Here is a 17,324-nt window from a genome sequence, read left to right as displayed (position 1 = left end):
CATTAGCTCAAAGTCTTATCATTCACACAATTATGGAAAATGCATATTCTTTTTAATAAAGCCAATTAAAATTTAGATATTAAGAATATAACAGTCTTTTAGGTACGCTTTCCAACGAACTGCATGGCAGGTCGACATACGTCTGGTCAAGCATGTGGTGCCCAAGTGGGTGATGTTTTGGTCACGTGAGATACGCTTGAGACATATGTTGCAAATAGCAGCGGTGGGATCTGATGCACTTGTCTCAAAAAAGGCACACACCAAAGAACTTGCCCTGCACATGCGGAGCTCTGCGGTGTGATGCAGTCGGTGTGCTGCCCTTAAGCTGGCCCCTGGAGGGCCACGTTGGCAGCTGCTTTGCCAGAGAAAGTACCTTGAGCCTGGGTGAGAGAGAATGAGGAGGATGAGGACGGCTTGGTCATCCACTCTACCAAGTCTTCCGAATTTTGCGGCTCAACACGGCCAGCTGCTGAAAAAAGACAAGCGTGTCCGACGGCCACGTGCTGATGAGGATGCACCGTTTCCATGAGCAGCACTGTTGCCTCTAGACACAGAGCCTGCTTGCCCTCTTTTATTGGCTTGTGACTGTCTGCCTCTCCTTGTTGGCCTTCCAGACATACTAATGGCCTGCAGTGAGATGTAGCTGAACAAAGCTGGGATGTGTGTATGTATGTGTGTATGTGTGTGTGTGTATATATATATATATATATATATATATATATATATATATATATATACACACGCACACGCACACGCACACGCACACGCACACATACACACACACATACACATACACATACACATATATATATTATACTGCAGCTAGCAGAATCAACTGCCTGCCTGTGGTACCAATAGGATCAAAAGAACACCACCAATTTTCTTCAGGTAGATTTAGGTGCACACTGTGCAGAGGACACAGTACACTAACTGTAAATACTGTAGCTGCCTGCCTGTGGTATTAATAGGAGCAGAACAGCAATTGTCTTCAGGTAGCTTTAGGTGCACACTGTGCAGAGGACACATTACACTAACTGTAAATACTGCAGCTGCCTGCCTGTAGTACTAGGATCAGAAGAACACCACCAATTTTCTTCAGGTAGCTTTAGGTGCACACTATGCAGTGGACGCACTACACTATTTTGTAAATACTGCAGCTGCCTGTGGTACTAAAAGGATCAGAAGAACACCACCAATTTTCTTCAGGTAGCTTTAGGTGCACACTGTGCAGAGGACGCACTACACTAACTTGCAAATACTGCAGCTGCCTGCGGTACTAATAGGATCAGAAGAACACCACCAATTTTCTTCAGGTAGCTTTAGGTACACACTATGCACAGGACGCACTACAATAACTTGTAAATACTGCAGCTGCCTGCAGTACTAATAGGATCAGAAGAACACTACCAATTTTCTTCAGGTAGCTTTAGGTGCACACTGTGCAGAGGATGCACTGCACTAACTGTAAATACTGTAGCCAATAGGACTAATAGGATCAGAAGAACATCAGCAATTTTCTTCAGGTAGCTGTAAATACTGTAAAAACACCTGCCTGTCAGTAGGAAGAGAATAACAGGAACGGATCTAGCTAAACTGAATACAGTGTGTATGTGTATAATATGTATTACACACACACACAACACCTAGGATATGTGTGTGTGTGTGTGTATATATGTGTGTATATATATACACACACACACTGTAAGTGCAGCTAACTGACTCGCCTGCCTACTCTAACTTAAATCAAATCTCTCTCTCCTCTCTCTCTCTCCTCTCTCTCCTCTCTCTCTCTCTCTCCTCTCTCTCTCCCTCTCCTCTCTCTCTCCCTCTCCTCTCTCTCCCTCTCCTCTCTCTCTCTCTCCCTCTCCCTCTCCCTCTCTCTCCTCTCTCTCTCTCTCCTCTCTCTCTCTCTCCTCTCTCTCTCTCTCCTCTCTCTCTCTCTCCTCTCTCTCTCTCTCCTCTCTCTCTCTCCTCTCTCTCCCCTCTCTCCTCTCTCTCTCCTCTCTCTCTCCTCTCTCTCTCCTCTCTCTCTCCTCTCTCTCTCCTCTCTCTCTCCCCCTCTCTCCCCCTCTCTCCCCCTCTCTCTCTCTCTCCCCCTCTCTCTCTCTCTCTCTCTCTCTCCTTATATAGTGTGGGACGTGTACTAAACCCCTTAAACCATAATTGGCCAATTACGACTCTCTATACAGACGGTGCTGTGATTGGCCAAGCATGCGGGTCATAGTGCATGCTTGGCTAATCATCAGCCAGCAATGCACTGCGATGCCGCAGTGAATTATGGACCGTGACGCGCCACTCGAATTTGGCGCGAACGGCCCATATCTTTCGCAATTCGACGAACGGTCGAACATGGGTTCGACTCAAACTCGAAGCTCATCCCTAATCTTGACCCCAAAGTTGAGTAACTGTTTAGTTTACTTAATGTAAGCTATAAGTTGTGTTGTATTGTGCATCCTACAGTTTGTATGTGCAGATTTTTTCCCTGTTTGGTAAAGCATTGATACACTTCAGAAGTATAAGCTTCCTTGGTTTTACCACAAGAATTTTAATAGATAGTTGGAAAGCGTTACAATGGGGGCTCGTGACCTGGATTTGTGCTAAAATTTCAACTGAAGCAGATCTGTTTTCTGTGGTGTGTTTTGTTGCTTGTGCTGGGGGAAGATGCTGCGTACACTGTTTAGGAAGAGTAATGCTGCGTACACATGACTGGTTTAGCCGTTGTAATAAACTCCGATGGTTTCTCTGATGGAACTCTGACGGAATTCCATTCAAGCGGTCTTGCCTACACATGGTCAACCCAAAGTCCGACCGTCCAGAACGCGGTGACGTACAACACTTATGAAGGGACTAAAAGGAAGTTCAGTAGCCAATAGCTTCCATCTTGTACTTGCTTCAGAGCATACGTCTTTTTTTGGTCCGTCGGACCAGCGTACAGATGATCAGTTTTCCCGATAGGAATTGGGTCCGTTGGAAAGATTTAGAACATGTTCCATTTCTAGGTGCGTCAGATTTTTCGGAAAAAAAAGTCTGAGGCCTACACACGATCGGTATATATGATGAAAAGCTTCCGTCAGACTTTTTCTGACGGAGAGTCCGCTCGTGTGTACGCGCCATTAGGCTGCAAAGGTTACTTGTGTCCAGGAGGACTTGAAGGCGTGCAACCTTCCTATCTGGGCCAGAAATAGTCAGTGGATGTCTGTTGCAAAGGAGCTGGCTGGATATGCTTCTCCTTTGAACAGAGCTTGGGGGATGGAGTCTCTGATCTTTCCTCAGATTTTAGTCTCAAAAGTTTTGGGTTCAGTAAGGGAGAGATGGGGGCAGTTGCTGTGTTTGGTCTGCACTTCTTGCATGCTCTATTGAATCTGAAAAGAGGGAAAAGGCAGAGTTAGAAAGAGATTTACTGAAGGAGCTGCTTACAGTAGCATCCAAGTGTTTGGAAGAAACTGCAAGCAAGGCAAAAGATTTAGAAAGGAGGGTAATCAAAGTTAAACCTGCAGTGGCTTCGAAGTGTGTTCAAACCCCTGTAGGCCGAGCTGAAGATTTGAATGAGCGGTGTACAGCCCTCATGAACAAGTCTAATGATGCTCTAACAAAAGACAAAGGCCCAAAGCCTGTAAGCAGAAGTAGGACATGTGCTACTGTTACTTCTCATAACCGGGAAGCAGAGGATTTGATCAGCTCAAATGACAGAGTTGATTCAGATACAAGGAAGGCAAGGCCTATGATCTCCAGGAGACACATGTGTTTTGATTTACTTAAGGTGGGGGTCCCTAGAGAGGAAATAGATGGGATTCCTACACCAGCATTGTTTAAGCAAGCTTGTGGAAGCAAATGGTTGGGAATGGTTGATTCAGTGTTTCTGTTGCCATAAAATGGGGCATTTTGCAAAAATGTGCCATGCTGTGAAGACTGGACAACAGCAGGCCTGTGTGCTTCCCAGGACAGCACGGAGAGACATGCAAGTTTATTCGTTACATTAGAAGTCAATGCCTTTCCGTGAAAGTGTTTCAAGGCAACAGTGGGCACCCTACAATAGTTTAAGAAATAGTTAGAAATGGGCAGATAGAGAAATGTGAGCTATGTTTTTGGCACAGATGGAAGGAACATATAATCTGCTTTGTCTCTTACTCTTTTCAGGTATTGAGCATTGAGAGGTGGAGCAGGTAGAGCAGATGACCATGCTGGATGGGAGGAGGCAGACCAGAAGAATGCCTAAGGAAGATGCGGATGATTTCCTGATGGTGACTGAATTGGAGTGGACTTTCATCTGAGCATTTGCTTATGACCAAGAAGACAAGAGACTTTCATCTGGGACTTTCTTTACAAACTGTCAACTGAGCCATGATTTTGACTCAAACATTGGCTGTTTGCCAAATAGCGAACAATTTTGGGTGTTCACGGCAAATTTGAAAGCCGCGGAACACCCTTTAAAAGTCTATGGGAGAAATCAAAAGTGCTAATTTTAAAGCCGTTTTTTCGGGAGAGGTTATTTTAATAATGCTTAAAGTGAAACAATAAAAATGTAATATTCCTTTAAATTTCATACCTGGGGGGTGTCTATAGTATGCATGTAAAGTGGTGCATGTTTCCCGTGTTTAGAACAGTCTGAGAGCAAAATGACATATTTAAAGGAAAAAAAGTTATTTAAAACTACTCGCGGCTATAATGAATTGTCGGTCCCGACAATACACATTAAAGCCATTGAAAAAAACAGCATGAGATTCCCCCACAGGGGAACCCTGAACCAAAATTTAAAAAAAAAATGCGTGGGGGTCCCCCCAAATTCCATACCAGGCCCTTCAGGTCTGGTATGGATATTAAGGGGAAACCCGTGCCAAAATTTTAAAAAATAAATGGCGCGGGGGTCCCCCCAAAAATCTATACCAGACTCTTATCCGAGCATGCAACCTGGCAGGCCGCAGGAAAAGAGGGGGGGGATGAGAGTGCCCCCCCTCCTGAACCGTACCAGGCCACATGCCCTCAATATGGGGAGGGTGCTTTGGGGTAGCCCCCCAAAGCACCTTGTTCCCATGTTGATGGGGACAAGGGCCTCATCCCCACAACCCTTGCCCAGTGGTTGTTGGGGTCTGCGGGCGGGGGGCTTATCGGAATGTGGAAGCCCCCTTTAACAAGGGGACCCCCAGATCCCACCCCCCCCTTTGTTAATTGGTAATGGGGTGCAAATTTACCCCTACCATTTTACAAAAAAGTGTCAAAAATGTTAGACAATAGACGGTTTTTGACAATTCCTTTATTAATGTCCTCTTCTTTCCCCGCTTCTTCTTCCATCTTCTTCTGGTCTTCCTTCGGTGTTCTTCTTTTTCCTCCATCTTGTTCTTCTCCCATTTCTTCCTCTATCTTCCTCCGATCTTCTCGTCCGACATCAGACCCTTTAAAAGGCTCACCAAGCCCCTATGCAACAATCCTGCTAAGCTCTTTAGTATGCTAACCAACATCTGGTGACTCACGTGACCCTGGTAAGAAGGAATGAACTGCTGAAAGTGAAAGGTTTTCAGAGCCTGCTCTGTGTCCCACAGCTGTCCCTTGGAAGTGCCGCATGTCAGCCACTCTCAGCTTAAATAAGATGGCTGTTTACAGAGGATGCGGATGTGAGGAAGTGACATTCCCTCGGGAGGGGCCCAAAAGTGCCACTGGAGTGAGCGTGAGGGGGGAGCCAGGAGAGATGCTGTGTCGTTCCCACTGTGTGTGAGGCGGGGGAGCACCACAAATGAAGACCCTGCACATGCCGGAGTTTGCCCACTGTGTCCATCTTGTTGGTCAGGTGGCCCGGCGAGCACAGAACCGACCAACAGCGGGCAGAGTAGCGCTGGAGTGAGCCTCGCAACCCCCCCCTCGGCTTCCTTGCACGGAACTGCCAGTGCCTAGACGGCTGAGAGCAGAAGTACTGCACAGGCAGCAGCACAGAGAACCCCAGGATTGCGCTGACCAAATCCAGGAAAACAGGAGTAGCTCTACATTTACTCCTACACCGGGCACCACGGGGGGACGCCAGGAGGAACCAGCTCAGCAGGGTGAGCAAACAGCAGACAAAGAAGATATGGAGGTACTGTGGTGTCTAATACAAACTGTATGAAGAAAAAAGTGTAAATTGTCAGAACAGATACCGGCTTCCCCATATTGAGTGAACTGCACTTGTTCTTACCAGCCCTGCTGCTAGTCACCGGTAATAATAGCTCACATGCTTTGCTCACAGTATCCCCACGCTGTGGTGGTCTCTGCATATACTTGCTAGCCCATAGAGCTGTGGGGAAAGAGCCTATTATTGTTTGGAACTGTCCGAGACCAGATTTGATTGTTCCTGGTGCATTCCTATTGGCTGGGTAGAAGTGGAGTTCGTTATAGCGCTAGGCTGCTGTATACATTGTTTTACTTTTCATTTTTCTGCAAAGATTTCTTATAAAACTCTTCAAGTCATATCTGCTCTAACTCTACAGCGTTGCAGCAATACGCTGGTCAAAACCAAACTATGGAACAGGAGGAGGAAAAGGCCTAAATATATATTGGCCTTACAGACAGGTTGAACTATATTGCTATTTGAAATAGCAACTGATGTGCTAGCTGATTATAAGAACTATCTTTACGCTTGTATGCTGTCTGTCTTTTCCCTTTTACATCTGCTATGGGAAGACACCCCCGCATTACATGAATTTACATAGTTACATAGTTACTAAAGTTGAATAAAGACACCAGTCCATCCAGTTCAACCTGAGTGAGTGTGCGTGTCTACAATTATCCTTATCCCTGTACACTGCATCTCATTAAGATGCTCATCTATTATATTATTATTTATTTAAGGTACCCATATAGCGCTATCAATTTACACATACATCGCACACTCACATTGGTCCCTACCCTCAAGGAGCCCACAATCCAAGGCCCCCAACCCACATTCATACACTAGGGCCAATTTTGGACAGAAGCCAATTAACCTACCAGCATGTCTTTGGAGTGTGGGAGGAAACCGGAGTACCCAGAGGAAACCCACGCAGGCACAGGGAGAACATGCAAACTCCAGACAAGTAGTGTCGTGGTTGGGATTCGAACCAGCGACCCTTTTTACTGCTAGGTGAGAGTGCTAACCACTACACCACTGTGCCACTGTTCCTGAAATAAGACTATCTGCTATGAGGAGACACCCCCACATTACATGAATTTGGTTCTGAATAGGAATGAGCTTTGAGTTCGAGTCGAACTCATGTTCGACTCGAACATCGGCTGTTCGCCGAACAGCGAACAATTTGGGGTGTTCGCGCCAAATTCGAATGCCGCGGAACACCCTTTAAAAGTCTATGGAGAAATCAAGTGCTAATTTTAAAGGCTTATATTCATGGTATTGTCATAAAAAGTGTTTGGGGACCTGGGTCCTGCCCCAGGGGACATGGATCAATGCAAAAAAAAGTTTTAAAAAAGGCAGGTTTTTTTCGGGAGCATTGATTTTAATAATGCTTAAAGTGAAACAATAAAAGTGTAATATCCCTTTAAATTTCATACCTGGGGGGGTGTCTATAGTATGCTTGTAAAGGGGCGCATATTTCCCGTGTTTAGAACAGTCTGACAGCAAAATTTCAAAGGAAAAAAAGTAATTAAAACTACTCGCGGCTATTAATGAATTGCTCCATTAATTGCTCCATTAATGATTTCTCCATAGACTTTAAAAGTCTATGGAGAAATCAAGTGCTAATTTTAAAGGCTTATATTCATGGTATTGTCATAAAAAGTGTTTGGGGACCTGGGTCCTGCCCCAGGGGACATGGATCAATGCAAAAAAAAGTTTTAAAAAAGGCAGGTTTTTTTCGGGAGCATTGATTTTAATAATGCTTAAAGTGAAACAATAAAAGTGTAATATCCCTTTAAATTTCATACCTGGGGGGGTGTCTATAGTATGCTTGTAAAGGGGCGCATATTTCCCGTGTTTAGAACAGTCTGACAGCAAAATTTCAAAGGAAAAAAAGTAATTAAAACTACTCGCGGCTATTAATGAATTGCTGGTCCGACAATACACACAAAAGTTCATTGATAAAAACAGCATGGAAATTCCCCACAGGGGAACCCCGAACCAAAATGTAAAAAAAAAATGACGTGGGGGTCCCCCTAAATTCCATACTAGGCCCTTCAGGTCTGGTATGGATATTAAGGGGAACCCCAGCCAAAATAAAAAAAAAAAAAAATGGCGTGGGGTCCCCCTCAAAATCTATACCAGACCCTTCAGGTCTGGTATGGATTTTAAGGGGAACCCCGCGCCAAAATTTAAAAAAAGAAACGGCATGTGGTCTCTCCAAAAATCCATACCAGACCCTTATCCGAGCACGCAACCTGGCAGGCCGCAGGAAAAGAGGGGGGGACGAGAGAGTGCCCCCCCTCCTGAACCGTACCAGGCCACATGCCCTCAACATTGGGAGGGTGCTTTGGGGTAGCCCCCAAAACACCTTGTCCCCATGTTGATGGGGACAAGGACCTCATGCCCACAACCCTTGGCCGTTGGAAGAAAGAAGATAGAAGAAGCATTTGAATAAAGGAATTGTCAAAAACTGTCTCTTGTTATTTTTAACATTTTTGACAGTTTTTTTGTGAAATGGTAGGGGCACTTTTGTACCCCCTTACCATTTCACACAGGGGGGAGGGCCGGGATCTGGGGGTCTCCTTGTTAAAGGGGGCTTCCAGATTCTGATAAGCCCCCCCACCCGCAGACCCCCACAACCACCAGCCAAGAGTTGTGGGGATGAAGCCCTTGTCCTCATCAACATGGGGACAAGGTGTTTTGGGGGGCTACTCCGAATATTGAGGGCATATGGCCTGGTACGGTTCAGGAGGGGGGGGGCGCTTTCTCGTCCCACCCTCTTTTCCTGAGGCCTGCCAGGTTGCGTGCTCGGATAAGGGTCTGGTATAGATTTTGAGGGGGACCCCACGCCATTTTTTTTTTTTTTTAAATTTTGGCCGGTGTTCCCCTACTATCCATACCAGACCTGAAGGGCCTGGTATGGAATTCAGGGTGACCCCCCACGTCTTTTTTTTTTTTTTTTTTAATTTTGGTTCGGGGTTCCCCTGTGGGGAATTCCCATGCCGTTTTTATCAATGAACTTTTATGTGTATTGTCGGACCGGCAATTCATTAATAGCCGAGAGTAGTTTTAAATGACTTTTTTTCCTTTGAAATGTCATTTTGCTGTCAGACTGTTCTAAACACGGGAAACATGCGCCCCTTTACAGGCATACTATAGACACCCCCAGTTACTAAATTTAAAGGGATATTGCACTTTTATTGTTTCACTTTAAGCATTATTAAAATCACTGCTCCCGAAAAAACGGCCGTTTTTAAAACTTTTTTTTGCATTGATCCATGTCCCCTGGGGCAGGACCCAGGTCCCCAAACACTTTTTATGACAATAACTTGCATATAAGCCTTTAAAATTAGCACTTTTGATTATTCATGTTCATGTCCCATAGACTTTAACGGTGTTCGAACAAATTTTTTGCCTGTTCGCAAGTTCTGGTGCGAACCGAACAGGGGGGTGTTCGGCTCATCCCTAGTCCTGAAATAAGACTATCTGTACCCACGGATTGCTTCTCCCTTCGGATGACTTCTATTTTTAAGTGTGCCCTCTGGTCTGTATGAAGATAATTAGCAATACTGACAATTATTGTAAAAACCCCCCTACAATATTGACCAGACTTTAACTTGAAAATCTTTGTATTAGAACATACATCGATCAAATTTAACGTTTGGGGTATACACATTAAATTTTTTCATAATAGAAGTCAGGGATGTAGACTTTGGATGTAAACTTATTCTCTCTGGAGAAGAGACGCTTGAGAGGGGATATGATTTCAATTTACAAATACTGTACTGGTGACCCCACAATAGGGATAAAACTTTTTCGCAGAAGAGAGTTTAATAAGACTCGAGGCCACTCATTACAATTAGAAGAAAAGAGGTTTAACCTTAAACTATGTAGAGGGTTCTTTACTGTAAGAGCGGTAAGGATGTGGAATTCCCTTCCACAGGCGGTGGTCTCAGCGGGGAGCATTGATAGCTTCAAGAAACTATTAGATAATCACCTGAATGACCGCAACATACAGGGATATGTAAGGTAATACTGACACATAATCACACACATAGGTTGGACTTGATGGACGTGTGTCTTTTTTCAACCTCACCTACTATGTAACTATGTAACTATGTAACGTCCTTTTTTTTTATTTCTTCTGATTAAATAGCCAAATCTACAGAGCCCCATCCCTTTTTTTTTTCTCCAACGGGCCTGCTGGCTTATTTTCAAGTTTATACCCTGGTCAGTCTATATATTAATAATCAAAAAGATCACAAAACTGGGGAAACAAAAAAATACAAACAAAAAACCAGCATGAAAGGAAGAACAACGAACGGGAGCGAACAAAGAACCCCAAAAGGGAAAACTAACACCACCACGATCAAACAATATATGTCAAAGGAGGCAAGTCCAAAGAGCCCAGTACTAAGAAAACAGTCGAATGGGCTACAGGAGAGGGCAAATGATAATGGGAAAAAACTAGGAGGGACTCAGGACCAATCTAGAGACAAAATAAGTATTGGACGTGAAATGGAAAGAAGCACAATGGAGGAAAGAAAAACAGCAGATCAAACTCCAACGAAAGCAGAGATGACCGATATGTTCCTAAGATTGGAGAATGTCATAAAATCAGAAATCTCCATGTTACGCGCTGATATGGGACACTTGTTGAAACGAGTGGAAGAGACAGAAGAGCGACAGAAAAACAAGCCCAGGAACTAAGAAAATTAAATGCAATATTGAAAACAATGCAACTTGATCAGAGGAAAATTTTATATAAATTAGAAGACCAAGAAAATCAAAATCGCTGACAAAATCTGCGAATCTGAGCGTTACCAGAAGAGAGAGGGGAGGATCTGAGAAAAATTATGAGCACAATTTTTAACCCCCTTTTGAATAAAGGGGCAGAGAAAGGTCTTAGTATTGAGAGAGTCCATAGGCTTAGAAAGCCCAAAAATATTGCAGAAGATAAGCCAAGAAACATTATCATCAGATTCCAATTGTATGAAGATAAAGCAGAAATATGGGGGAAAATGCGGGTAGGACCCCCCATAAAATATAGGGGGGTGGAGCTCCAAAGATTTACAGATCTGGCCCCAGAAACACTTGCTAGGAGACACCTTCTAAAACCCCTCTTGGAGCAAATGCGCACACAGAACATTAAATATAACTGGGGATTTTCAGTGTGCCTAATAGGTCTAAAAGATGGAAGATCAAGGAGATTAAGGTTCCCGGGGGAACTACGAGAATTCAGTGACCAGCTAGACTTGCGGATCCCAGCCATCCCAGGATGGGAGGAAGAAGAATCGACAGCTGGGATGGAAGGGACATATAGGAAATGAGCGACGGACTTAATTGGAGTAAAAAGCAGAGCTTGAAGAAGGAAGGAGAAGATAGTGAACTGTGCGAGGGGGCGGGAGGTGGGGAAGGGCGGGGTTAGTGAATTGGAAAGTGAAGGGTCAGAGACTGGTGTCCCAATGGCTCTCCTTAGCACCCACGGCCCACCCCTGTCCTCCGGTACAAGGGGAGCAGGGGTGGGAGAAGGGGTTACGATCGGAGCCAAACCCCAAGGTTGGAGAGTCTCAGGTGGGAGTGGGTAGAATCCCCACCAGTGAGTCTGAGGCCAGAACGTGGCCAAGGGTGGGTGCTGAGGGGAAGGGGGGAGGCTGGGGTAGGAGAGGGAGGCGGGGGGGTGGGAAAGAGAACACCTAGTGGGGACAATCAGCATTCACTTATAATAGGGATAAAACTCCACCAAAGGGTTATTATCCTCTGACATGTAAAACATACAGGACTTCTAGGGCAAGTGAGAGATACTGTCATGCCTTCTTTAATAAGGCTTGTGATTTTCCTATTGACTCTTTGATTTAATTAGATTGCTCTATGCTGCCATCTAGTGACCATTTTTCATAACTGCGCTATATCTATTTCATGTAGTCATTTAGTATAGCTGGTTAGATTTGGTACATGAAAGCCTCCGTATTTTCAATCCCATCAGGCCTTGCATCAGCTTCCTCCACCATTTTCATCTTTTCTTACCATGGAAGCATACACATCTGCTGCTAAGCTCTACGTTAGCCATCCGGATCCATCTTCGGTATGTTTACTAATTGTATCTTCAGCTAGATAGATAGATAGGGAGGCACTAATTGTATGATCTTTATTAATCTCATTTTGTCTGTATCTTTTACAGTTTTACTCTATCTTTTATCAATAAAAGTTCAAAAGGATTCTGCGCCTACTGGAATGCATTGGTATGAGAGGAGTTAACAGTGTGCCCGAATACACCTCAGTCACGTGTAGTGAGGGGCATAACAGTAAAACAAAGGCTTCTAAGCACGGCTGGCATACAGAACAGCAGCAAAGCAAAGGCTTCTAAACACGGCTATCATACAGAACGCCAGTAATACAGCAGTGTTATCAGCTTCCATATAGCCGGACACCATGTCACAGACAAAGTCAGAGCACTTCACAACAAGGTCAGAAGTTTACTCCACGAGCACAAGGAGGTCAGTGAAAAGCGAAACAATTGCCATTGCCCGCGCAAAGGCGGAATCTGCAAAAGTAAAAGCTGACTTTGCGGCAAAGGAGGCCAAAATAAAAGCTGCATTCGCCGAAAAAGAAATAAAAGCTGCGGCCGAGATGCAACTTAAATTAGAAAAGTTACGTATGGAAACTGCATTGGAGGAACTAGCTGCAGAGAAGGAGTCAGCGGCTGCTGCAGCCGAGGCAGACATCTTAGAAGAACTTGCAAAGCCCACCAGTGAGCGGCTCAGCAACGTACTTGAAAGAAAATCCGTTCCTGACAACGGTACAGAGCGTACCTCAGAATATGTGTGGCGACACGCCGAACCAGACAACTGCCCACTTACAGCACCGAGAGCGGAATCAACCCCTGCCATTCACAGGCCTTAGGTCAAGCAAGAAAGTAAACCCGCACTCAGTCAGTTTTCAGCACATTCTGCAGCCAGGCTATCAAAACACTATGTCACAGTTGACCAAATCGAAAATGAAGAACGATGGGTTAAAAGACACAGCGACTGTATCTCTGATGACCACAAATACCCACCAAGTTCCTGGCACAACAGAGCGCCCCCTGGCTACTCACACAACGATCAAGGTATGTCAGATTTCTTCAAGTTCTTAGCACGACGTGAACTGTTAGCAAAGGGACTTGCAAAGTTTAACGATCGCCCTGAAAGTTATAGAGCATGGCGTTCGTCCCTCAGAAATGCAACTAGAGACCTTGAGCTTAAAGCAAGTGAAGAAGCCCATCTCTTAGTCAATTGGCTGGGGAATGAGTCGTCAGAGCATGCAAGGAGAATCAGAGACATTAACATTAATTACCCAACCAGAGGGCTGAGCATGATATGGGAAAGGGTTGATGAATGTTACGGTTCCCCAGAAGTTATAGAAAACTCTCTTTTTAAAAGAAAAGAGGACTTTCCCAGGATTCCTAACAAAGGCTACCAGAAGCTGAGAGAATTGAGTGACCTAGTGACAGAACTCCAAATAGCCAAAGCAGAAGGAGACTTGACAGGCCTTGCCTTTCTGGACACAGCCCGTGGCGTTAACTCTATAGTGCAAAAGCTACCTTACAGCCTTCAAGAAACCTGGATTTCACGAGGCTCCAAATACAAGCAAAAGCACAACGTCCCCTTCCCACCATTCTCTTATTTTGTGGACTTTATTTGCTATCAAGCAAAGGTTAAAAATGATCCTAGTTTTGACATCTCATCATCTGACTCTGCTCACCCTAGGTCAAGTAAGCCTGCTCTAACCCGTAACTTCAAAGACGCACCTGTTGCAGTACGCAAAACAAGTGCATCTCCAACACAGGATCCAAGCAGAGAGTGTCCTCTTCACAAGAAGCCTCATTCGTTGTCAAAGTGCAGAGGTTTTAGAGAAAAGACTCTCCAAGATCGCAGAACCTTCCTCAAGGAAAACAGACTTTGTTACAGGTGCTGCGCATCAACTTCTCACCTTGGGAAAGACTGTAAGGTGAGCATCAACTGCTCTGAGTGCAACAGCTCAGAGCACAACACAGCTCTACATCCTGGGCCAGCGCCATGGACTCTTACCCCCTCACCCACAGTGGAAGAGCACGGCGGGGAGCAACAAGACACAGTACCTCCTGTAGTTACACCCCGGTGCACCCAAGTCTGTGGAGAAGGTCTGTCTAACAAATCCTGCTCTAAGATTTGTCTTGTCACCGTTTACCCCACGGGTCGCAGAGAAAAGGCAGTGAAGCTATACGTGATCCTGGACGATTAAAGCAACAGATCACTCGCCAGCTCAGCCTTCTTTGACACTTTCAAAATCATACTTAAGACTTGTACAGGGGTAAGCAAAGAAATTGGAAGAAGAGCCATTGGTTACCAAATCGAATCCTTTGATGGTCAGACAACCCTGCCTCTGCCAACTCTAATCGAGTGTAATCAGTTCCCAACGGATAGAGAGGAGATCCCTACACCAGAGGTGGCACTTCATCACGGACATCTGAAGGGCATAGCACATCTCATCCCTGAACTGGATCCCCAGGCGGAGATCGCGCTTCTCCTTGTGAGGGACATCATCAGAGTTCACAAGGTGAGAAAACAAATCAATGGTCCTCACAATTCCCCTTATGCCCAGAAACTAGATCTGGGATGGGTCATCATAGGCAACGTATGCCTAGGGAGTGTTCACAAACCAACCAGCGTGAACTCTCTCTTTACAAAGACACTAGAAGGCGGGCGTCCATCCCCATTTCAGCCTTGCACCAACAGATTCCTTGTAAGAGAGAAGCCTGCCAGTGTAATTCATTCCAGCCCTTACACCGCTAATCTTCTTTGTCATGAAGACAGAGATCATTTAGGGTGCTCAGTTTTCCAAAGGACTAAAGAAGATCACAAACTTGGCCCATCTATTGAAGATCATATCTTCTTGGAGATAATGAGACAGGGATTCTACAAAACCAACGAAAACAGCTGGGTGGCACCCCTGCCTTTCAAGGCGCAGAGACCCTGTCTTGCTAACAACAGAGAACAAGCTTTGAAACGCTTTTCTTCCCTCAGATCCAATTTTCAAAGAAAAACAGAAATGAAAGGGCATTTCTTCTCATTCATGAGTAAGATGTTTGAGGATGACCATGCTGAGATAGCCCCACCTATAAAAGACAATGAAGAGTGCTGGTACCTACCAATCTTCGGTGTCTACCACCCCAAGAAGCCAGGTAAAATCCGGGTAGTGTTTGACTCCAGCTCACGGCATCAAGGGGTCTCATTAAATGATGTCCTCCTAAAGGGACCAGATCTCAACAACACACTTCTTGGTGTTCTCATCAGATTCCGCAAAGAAGCAGTTGCCATAGTTGCAGACATTCAGCAAATGTTTCACAGCTTCCAAGTCAAGGAAGAACACAGGAACTTCTTGAGATTCCTATGGTTCAAAGACAATGACTCTACTAAAAACATTACAGAATACCGCATGAAAGTGCACGTTTTAGGTAACAGTCCATCTCCTGCTGTTGCCATCTATGGACTTAAGCTATCTGCCCAAGAAGGTGAGAAAGACGTTACACAGTTTATTGAAAGAGACTTTTATGTAGATGATGGTCTGAAATCACTTTCTTCACCTGAAGCTGCAATAAGTCTACTCAAGAGGACTCAAAGCACGCTTGCCTCTTCAAATCTCAGACTGCATAAGATAGCATCAAACAGCAAGGTCGTCATGGAGGCCTTCCCTTCCCAAGATTATGCCAGTGACTTCAAAGATCTGGACTTAGCTACAGACTCCCTTCCTATGCAACGCACCCTAGGACTCAACTGGGACCTCATGTCTGACACCCTTACCTTTCAGGTTGACCAAGAGACAAAGCCCTTTACATGGCGAGGTGTCTTATCCACCATCAACAGCCTGTATGATCCACTCGGGTTTGCAGCACCAATTACCATCCAAGGTAAGATTCTGCTTAGAGAGCTTACTGCAGACACATGTGATTGGGATTCTCCACTACCTCCTGAGAAAGAGACATTATGGGTGACATGGAGAGACTCTTTAAAGACTTTATCCAACCTACACTTACATAGACCATACACTCACTTTCCTCCCACAAGGGTTCAGTCTACAAAGTTATGTGTATTCTGCGATGCTTCAGTTAAAGCAATAGGAGCAGTAACCTACCTCAAGTCAGTAGACATCGAGGGCCAAGTTCATATTGGGTTTGTTATGGGCAAAGCCAAGCTAGCACCATGTCCTGAAACCACCATTCCAAGATTGGAACTGTGTGCTGCTGTACTAGCAGTAGAACTAGCAGAACTTATTACATCTGAGATGGATCTAGAACTGGAGGACACAGAGTTTTACACAGACAGCAAGGTAGTGTTGGGTTACATTTACAACGAAAGTAGGAGATTCTATGTCTATGTACACAACAGAGTCCTAAGAATCAGGAAGTCGACACAGCCCACTCAGTGGCATTATGTCTCAACTGATCATAACCCAGCAGATCATGCTACAAGGTCTGTACCAGCGTCCCGTCTCAAAGACACTACATGGCTCACAGGACCACCCTTCCTGTACAAGTCAGCGCCTACCACTCCAGTAAGGGAGACATATGTACTGCTAGAACCTGAATCTGACTCAGATATCCGTCCTCAGGTTTCCACACTACATACAGCAATTTCTAACCAACTGTTGGGATCCAAGCGCTTCGTCAAATTCTCCACTTGGAAGTCCTTACAAAGAGCTACTGCTTGCTTGGTTCACGTAGCCAGATCCTTTAAACGTACCCCTACAAGACCAAGTTGTTTCAAAGGTTGGCATTACTGCCACAAACCATATACAGTAGATGAACTCACAGAAGCAAAAAATGTAATCATCCGCTGTGTCCAACAAGAGACTTATGCAGTAACACTAGAATGTCTTCAAAATCGCAAGAACATTTCAAAGAACTGTCCTCTAAGGAAACTCAACCCCTTTATAGACAATGAAGGACTGTTAAGAGTTGGAGGACGTATTTCAAATGCAGGACTTGATAGTGGTGAAAGTAATCCTATCATAATACCAAACAACCATGTTGCGTCTTTACCACACACAGATAAAACACCAAGGATGTTTGTTCACCGAAGGAGCCTTGCGTGCAGCTGGACTCTGGATAGTGGGAGCTAAGAGACTTGTGAGTAAAACCATTTTCAAATGTATCACCTGTCATAAGCTTCGTGGTATGTTTCAAACCCAGAAATTGGCCAACCTTCCTGCAGACCGACTCAGTACA

General features: G+C 44.9%; 1 long non-coding RNA gene across 2 annotated transcripts in view; it reads left to right on the top strand.

Moving 5' to 3' along the window:
* Nucleotides 1-4,875, top strand: part of LOC141110041 (uncharacterized) — a 138,408-nt gene extending 133,533 nt beyond the window's left edge. For both annotated transcript variants that reach the window (XR_012236218.1, XR_012236217.1), the window contains exon 3: nucleotides 4,138-4,875. This is a non-coding gene — a long non-coding RNA (uncharacterized lncRNA). The remainder of the gene's footprint in view (nucleotides 1-4,137) is intronic.
* Nucleotides 4,876-17,324: the final 12,449 nt, after the last annotated feature.

This window comes from Aquarana catesbeiana, linkage group LG10, assembly GCF_042186555.1.
Source record: "Aquarana catesbeiana isolate 2022-GZ linkage group LG10, ASM4218655v1, whole genome shotgun sequence".
In the NCBI taxonomy this organism is placed as follows: Eukaryota; Metazoa; Chordata; class Amphibia; order Anura; family Ranidae; genus Aquarana; species Aquarana catesbeiana.
Note: the sequence above shows the minus strand (reverse complement) of the source record. Positions and strands in the feature narration are given on the sequence as shown.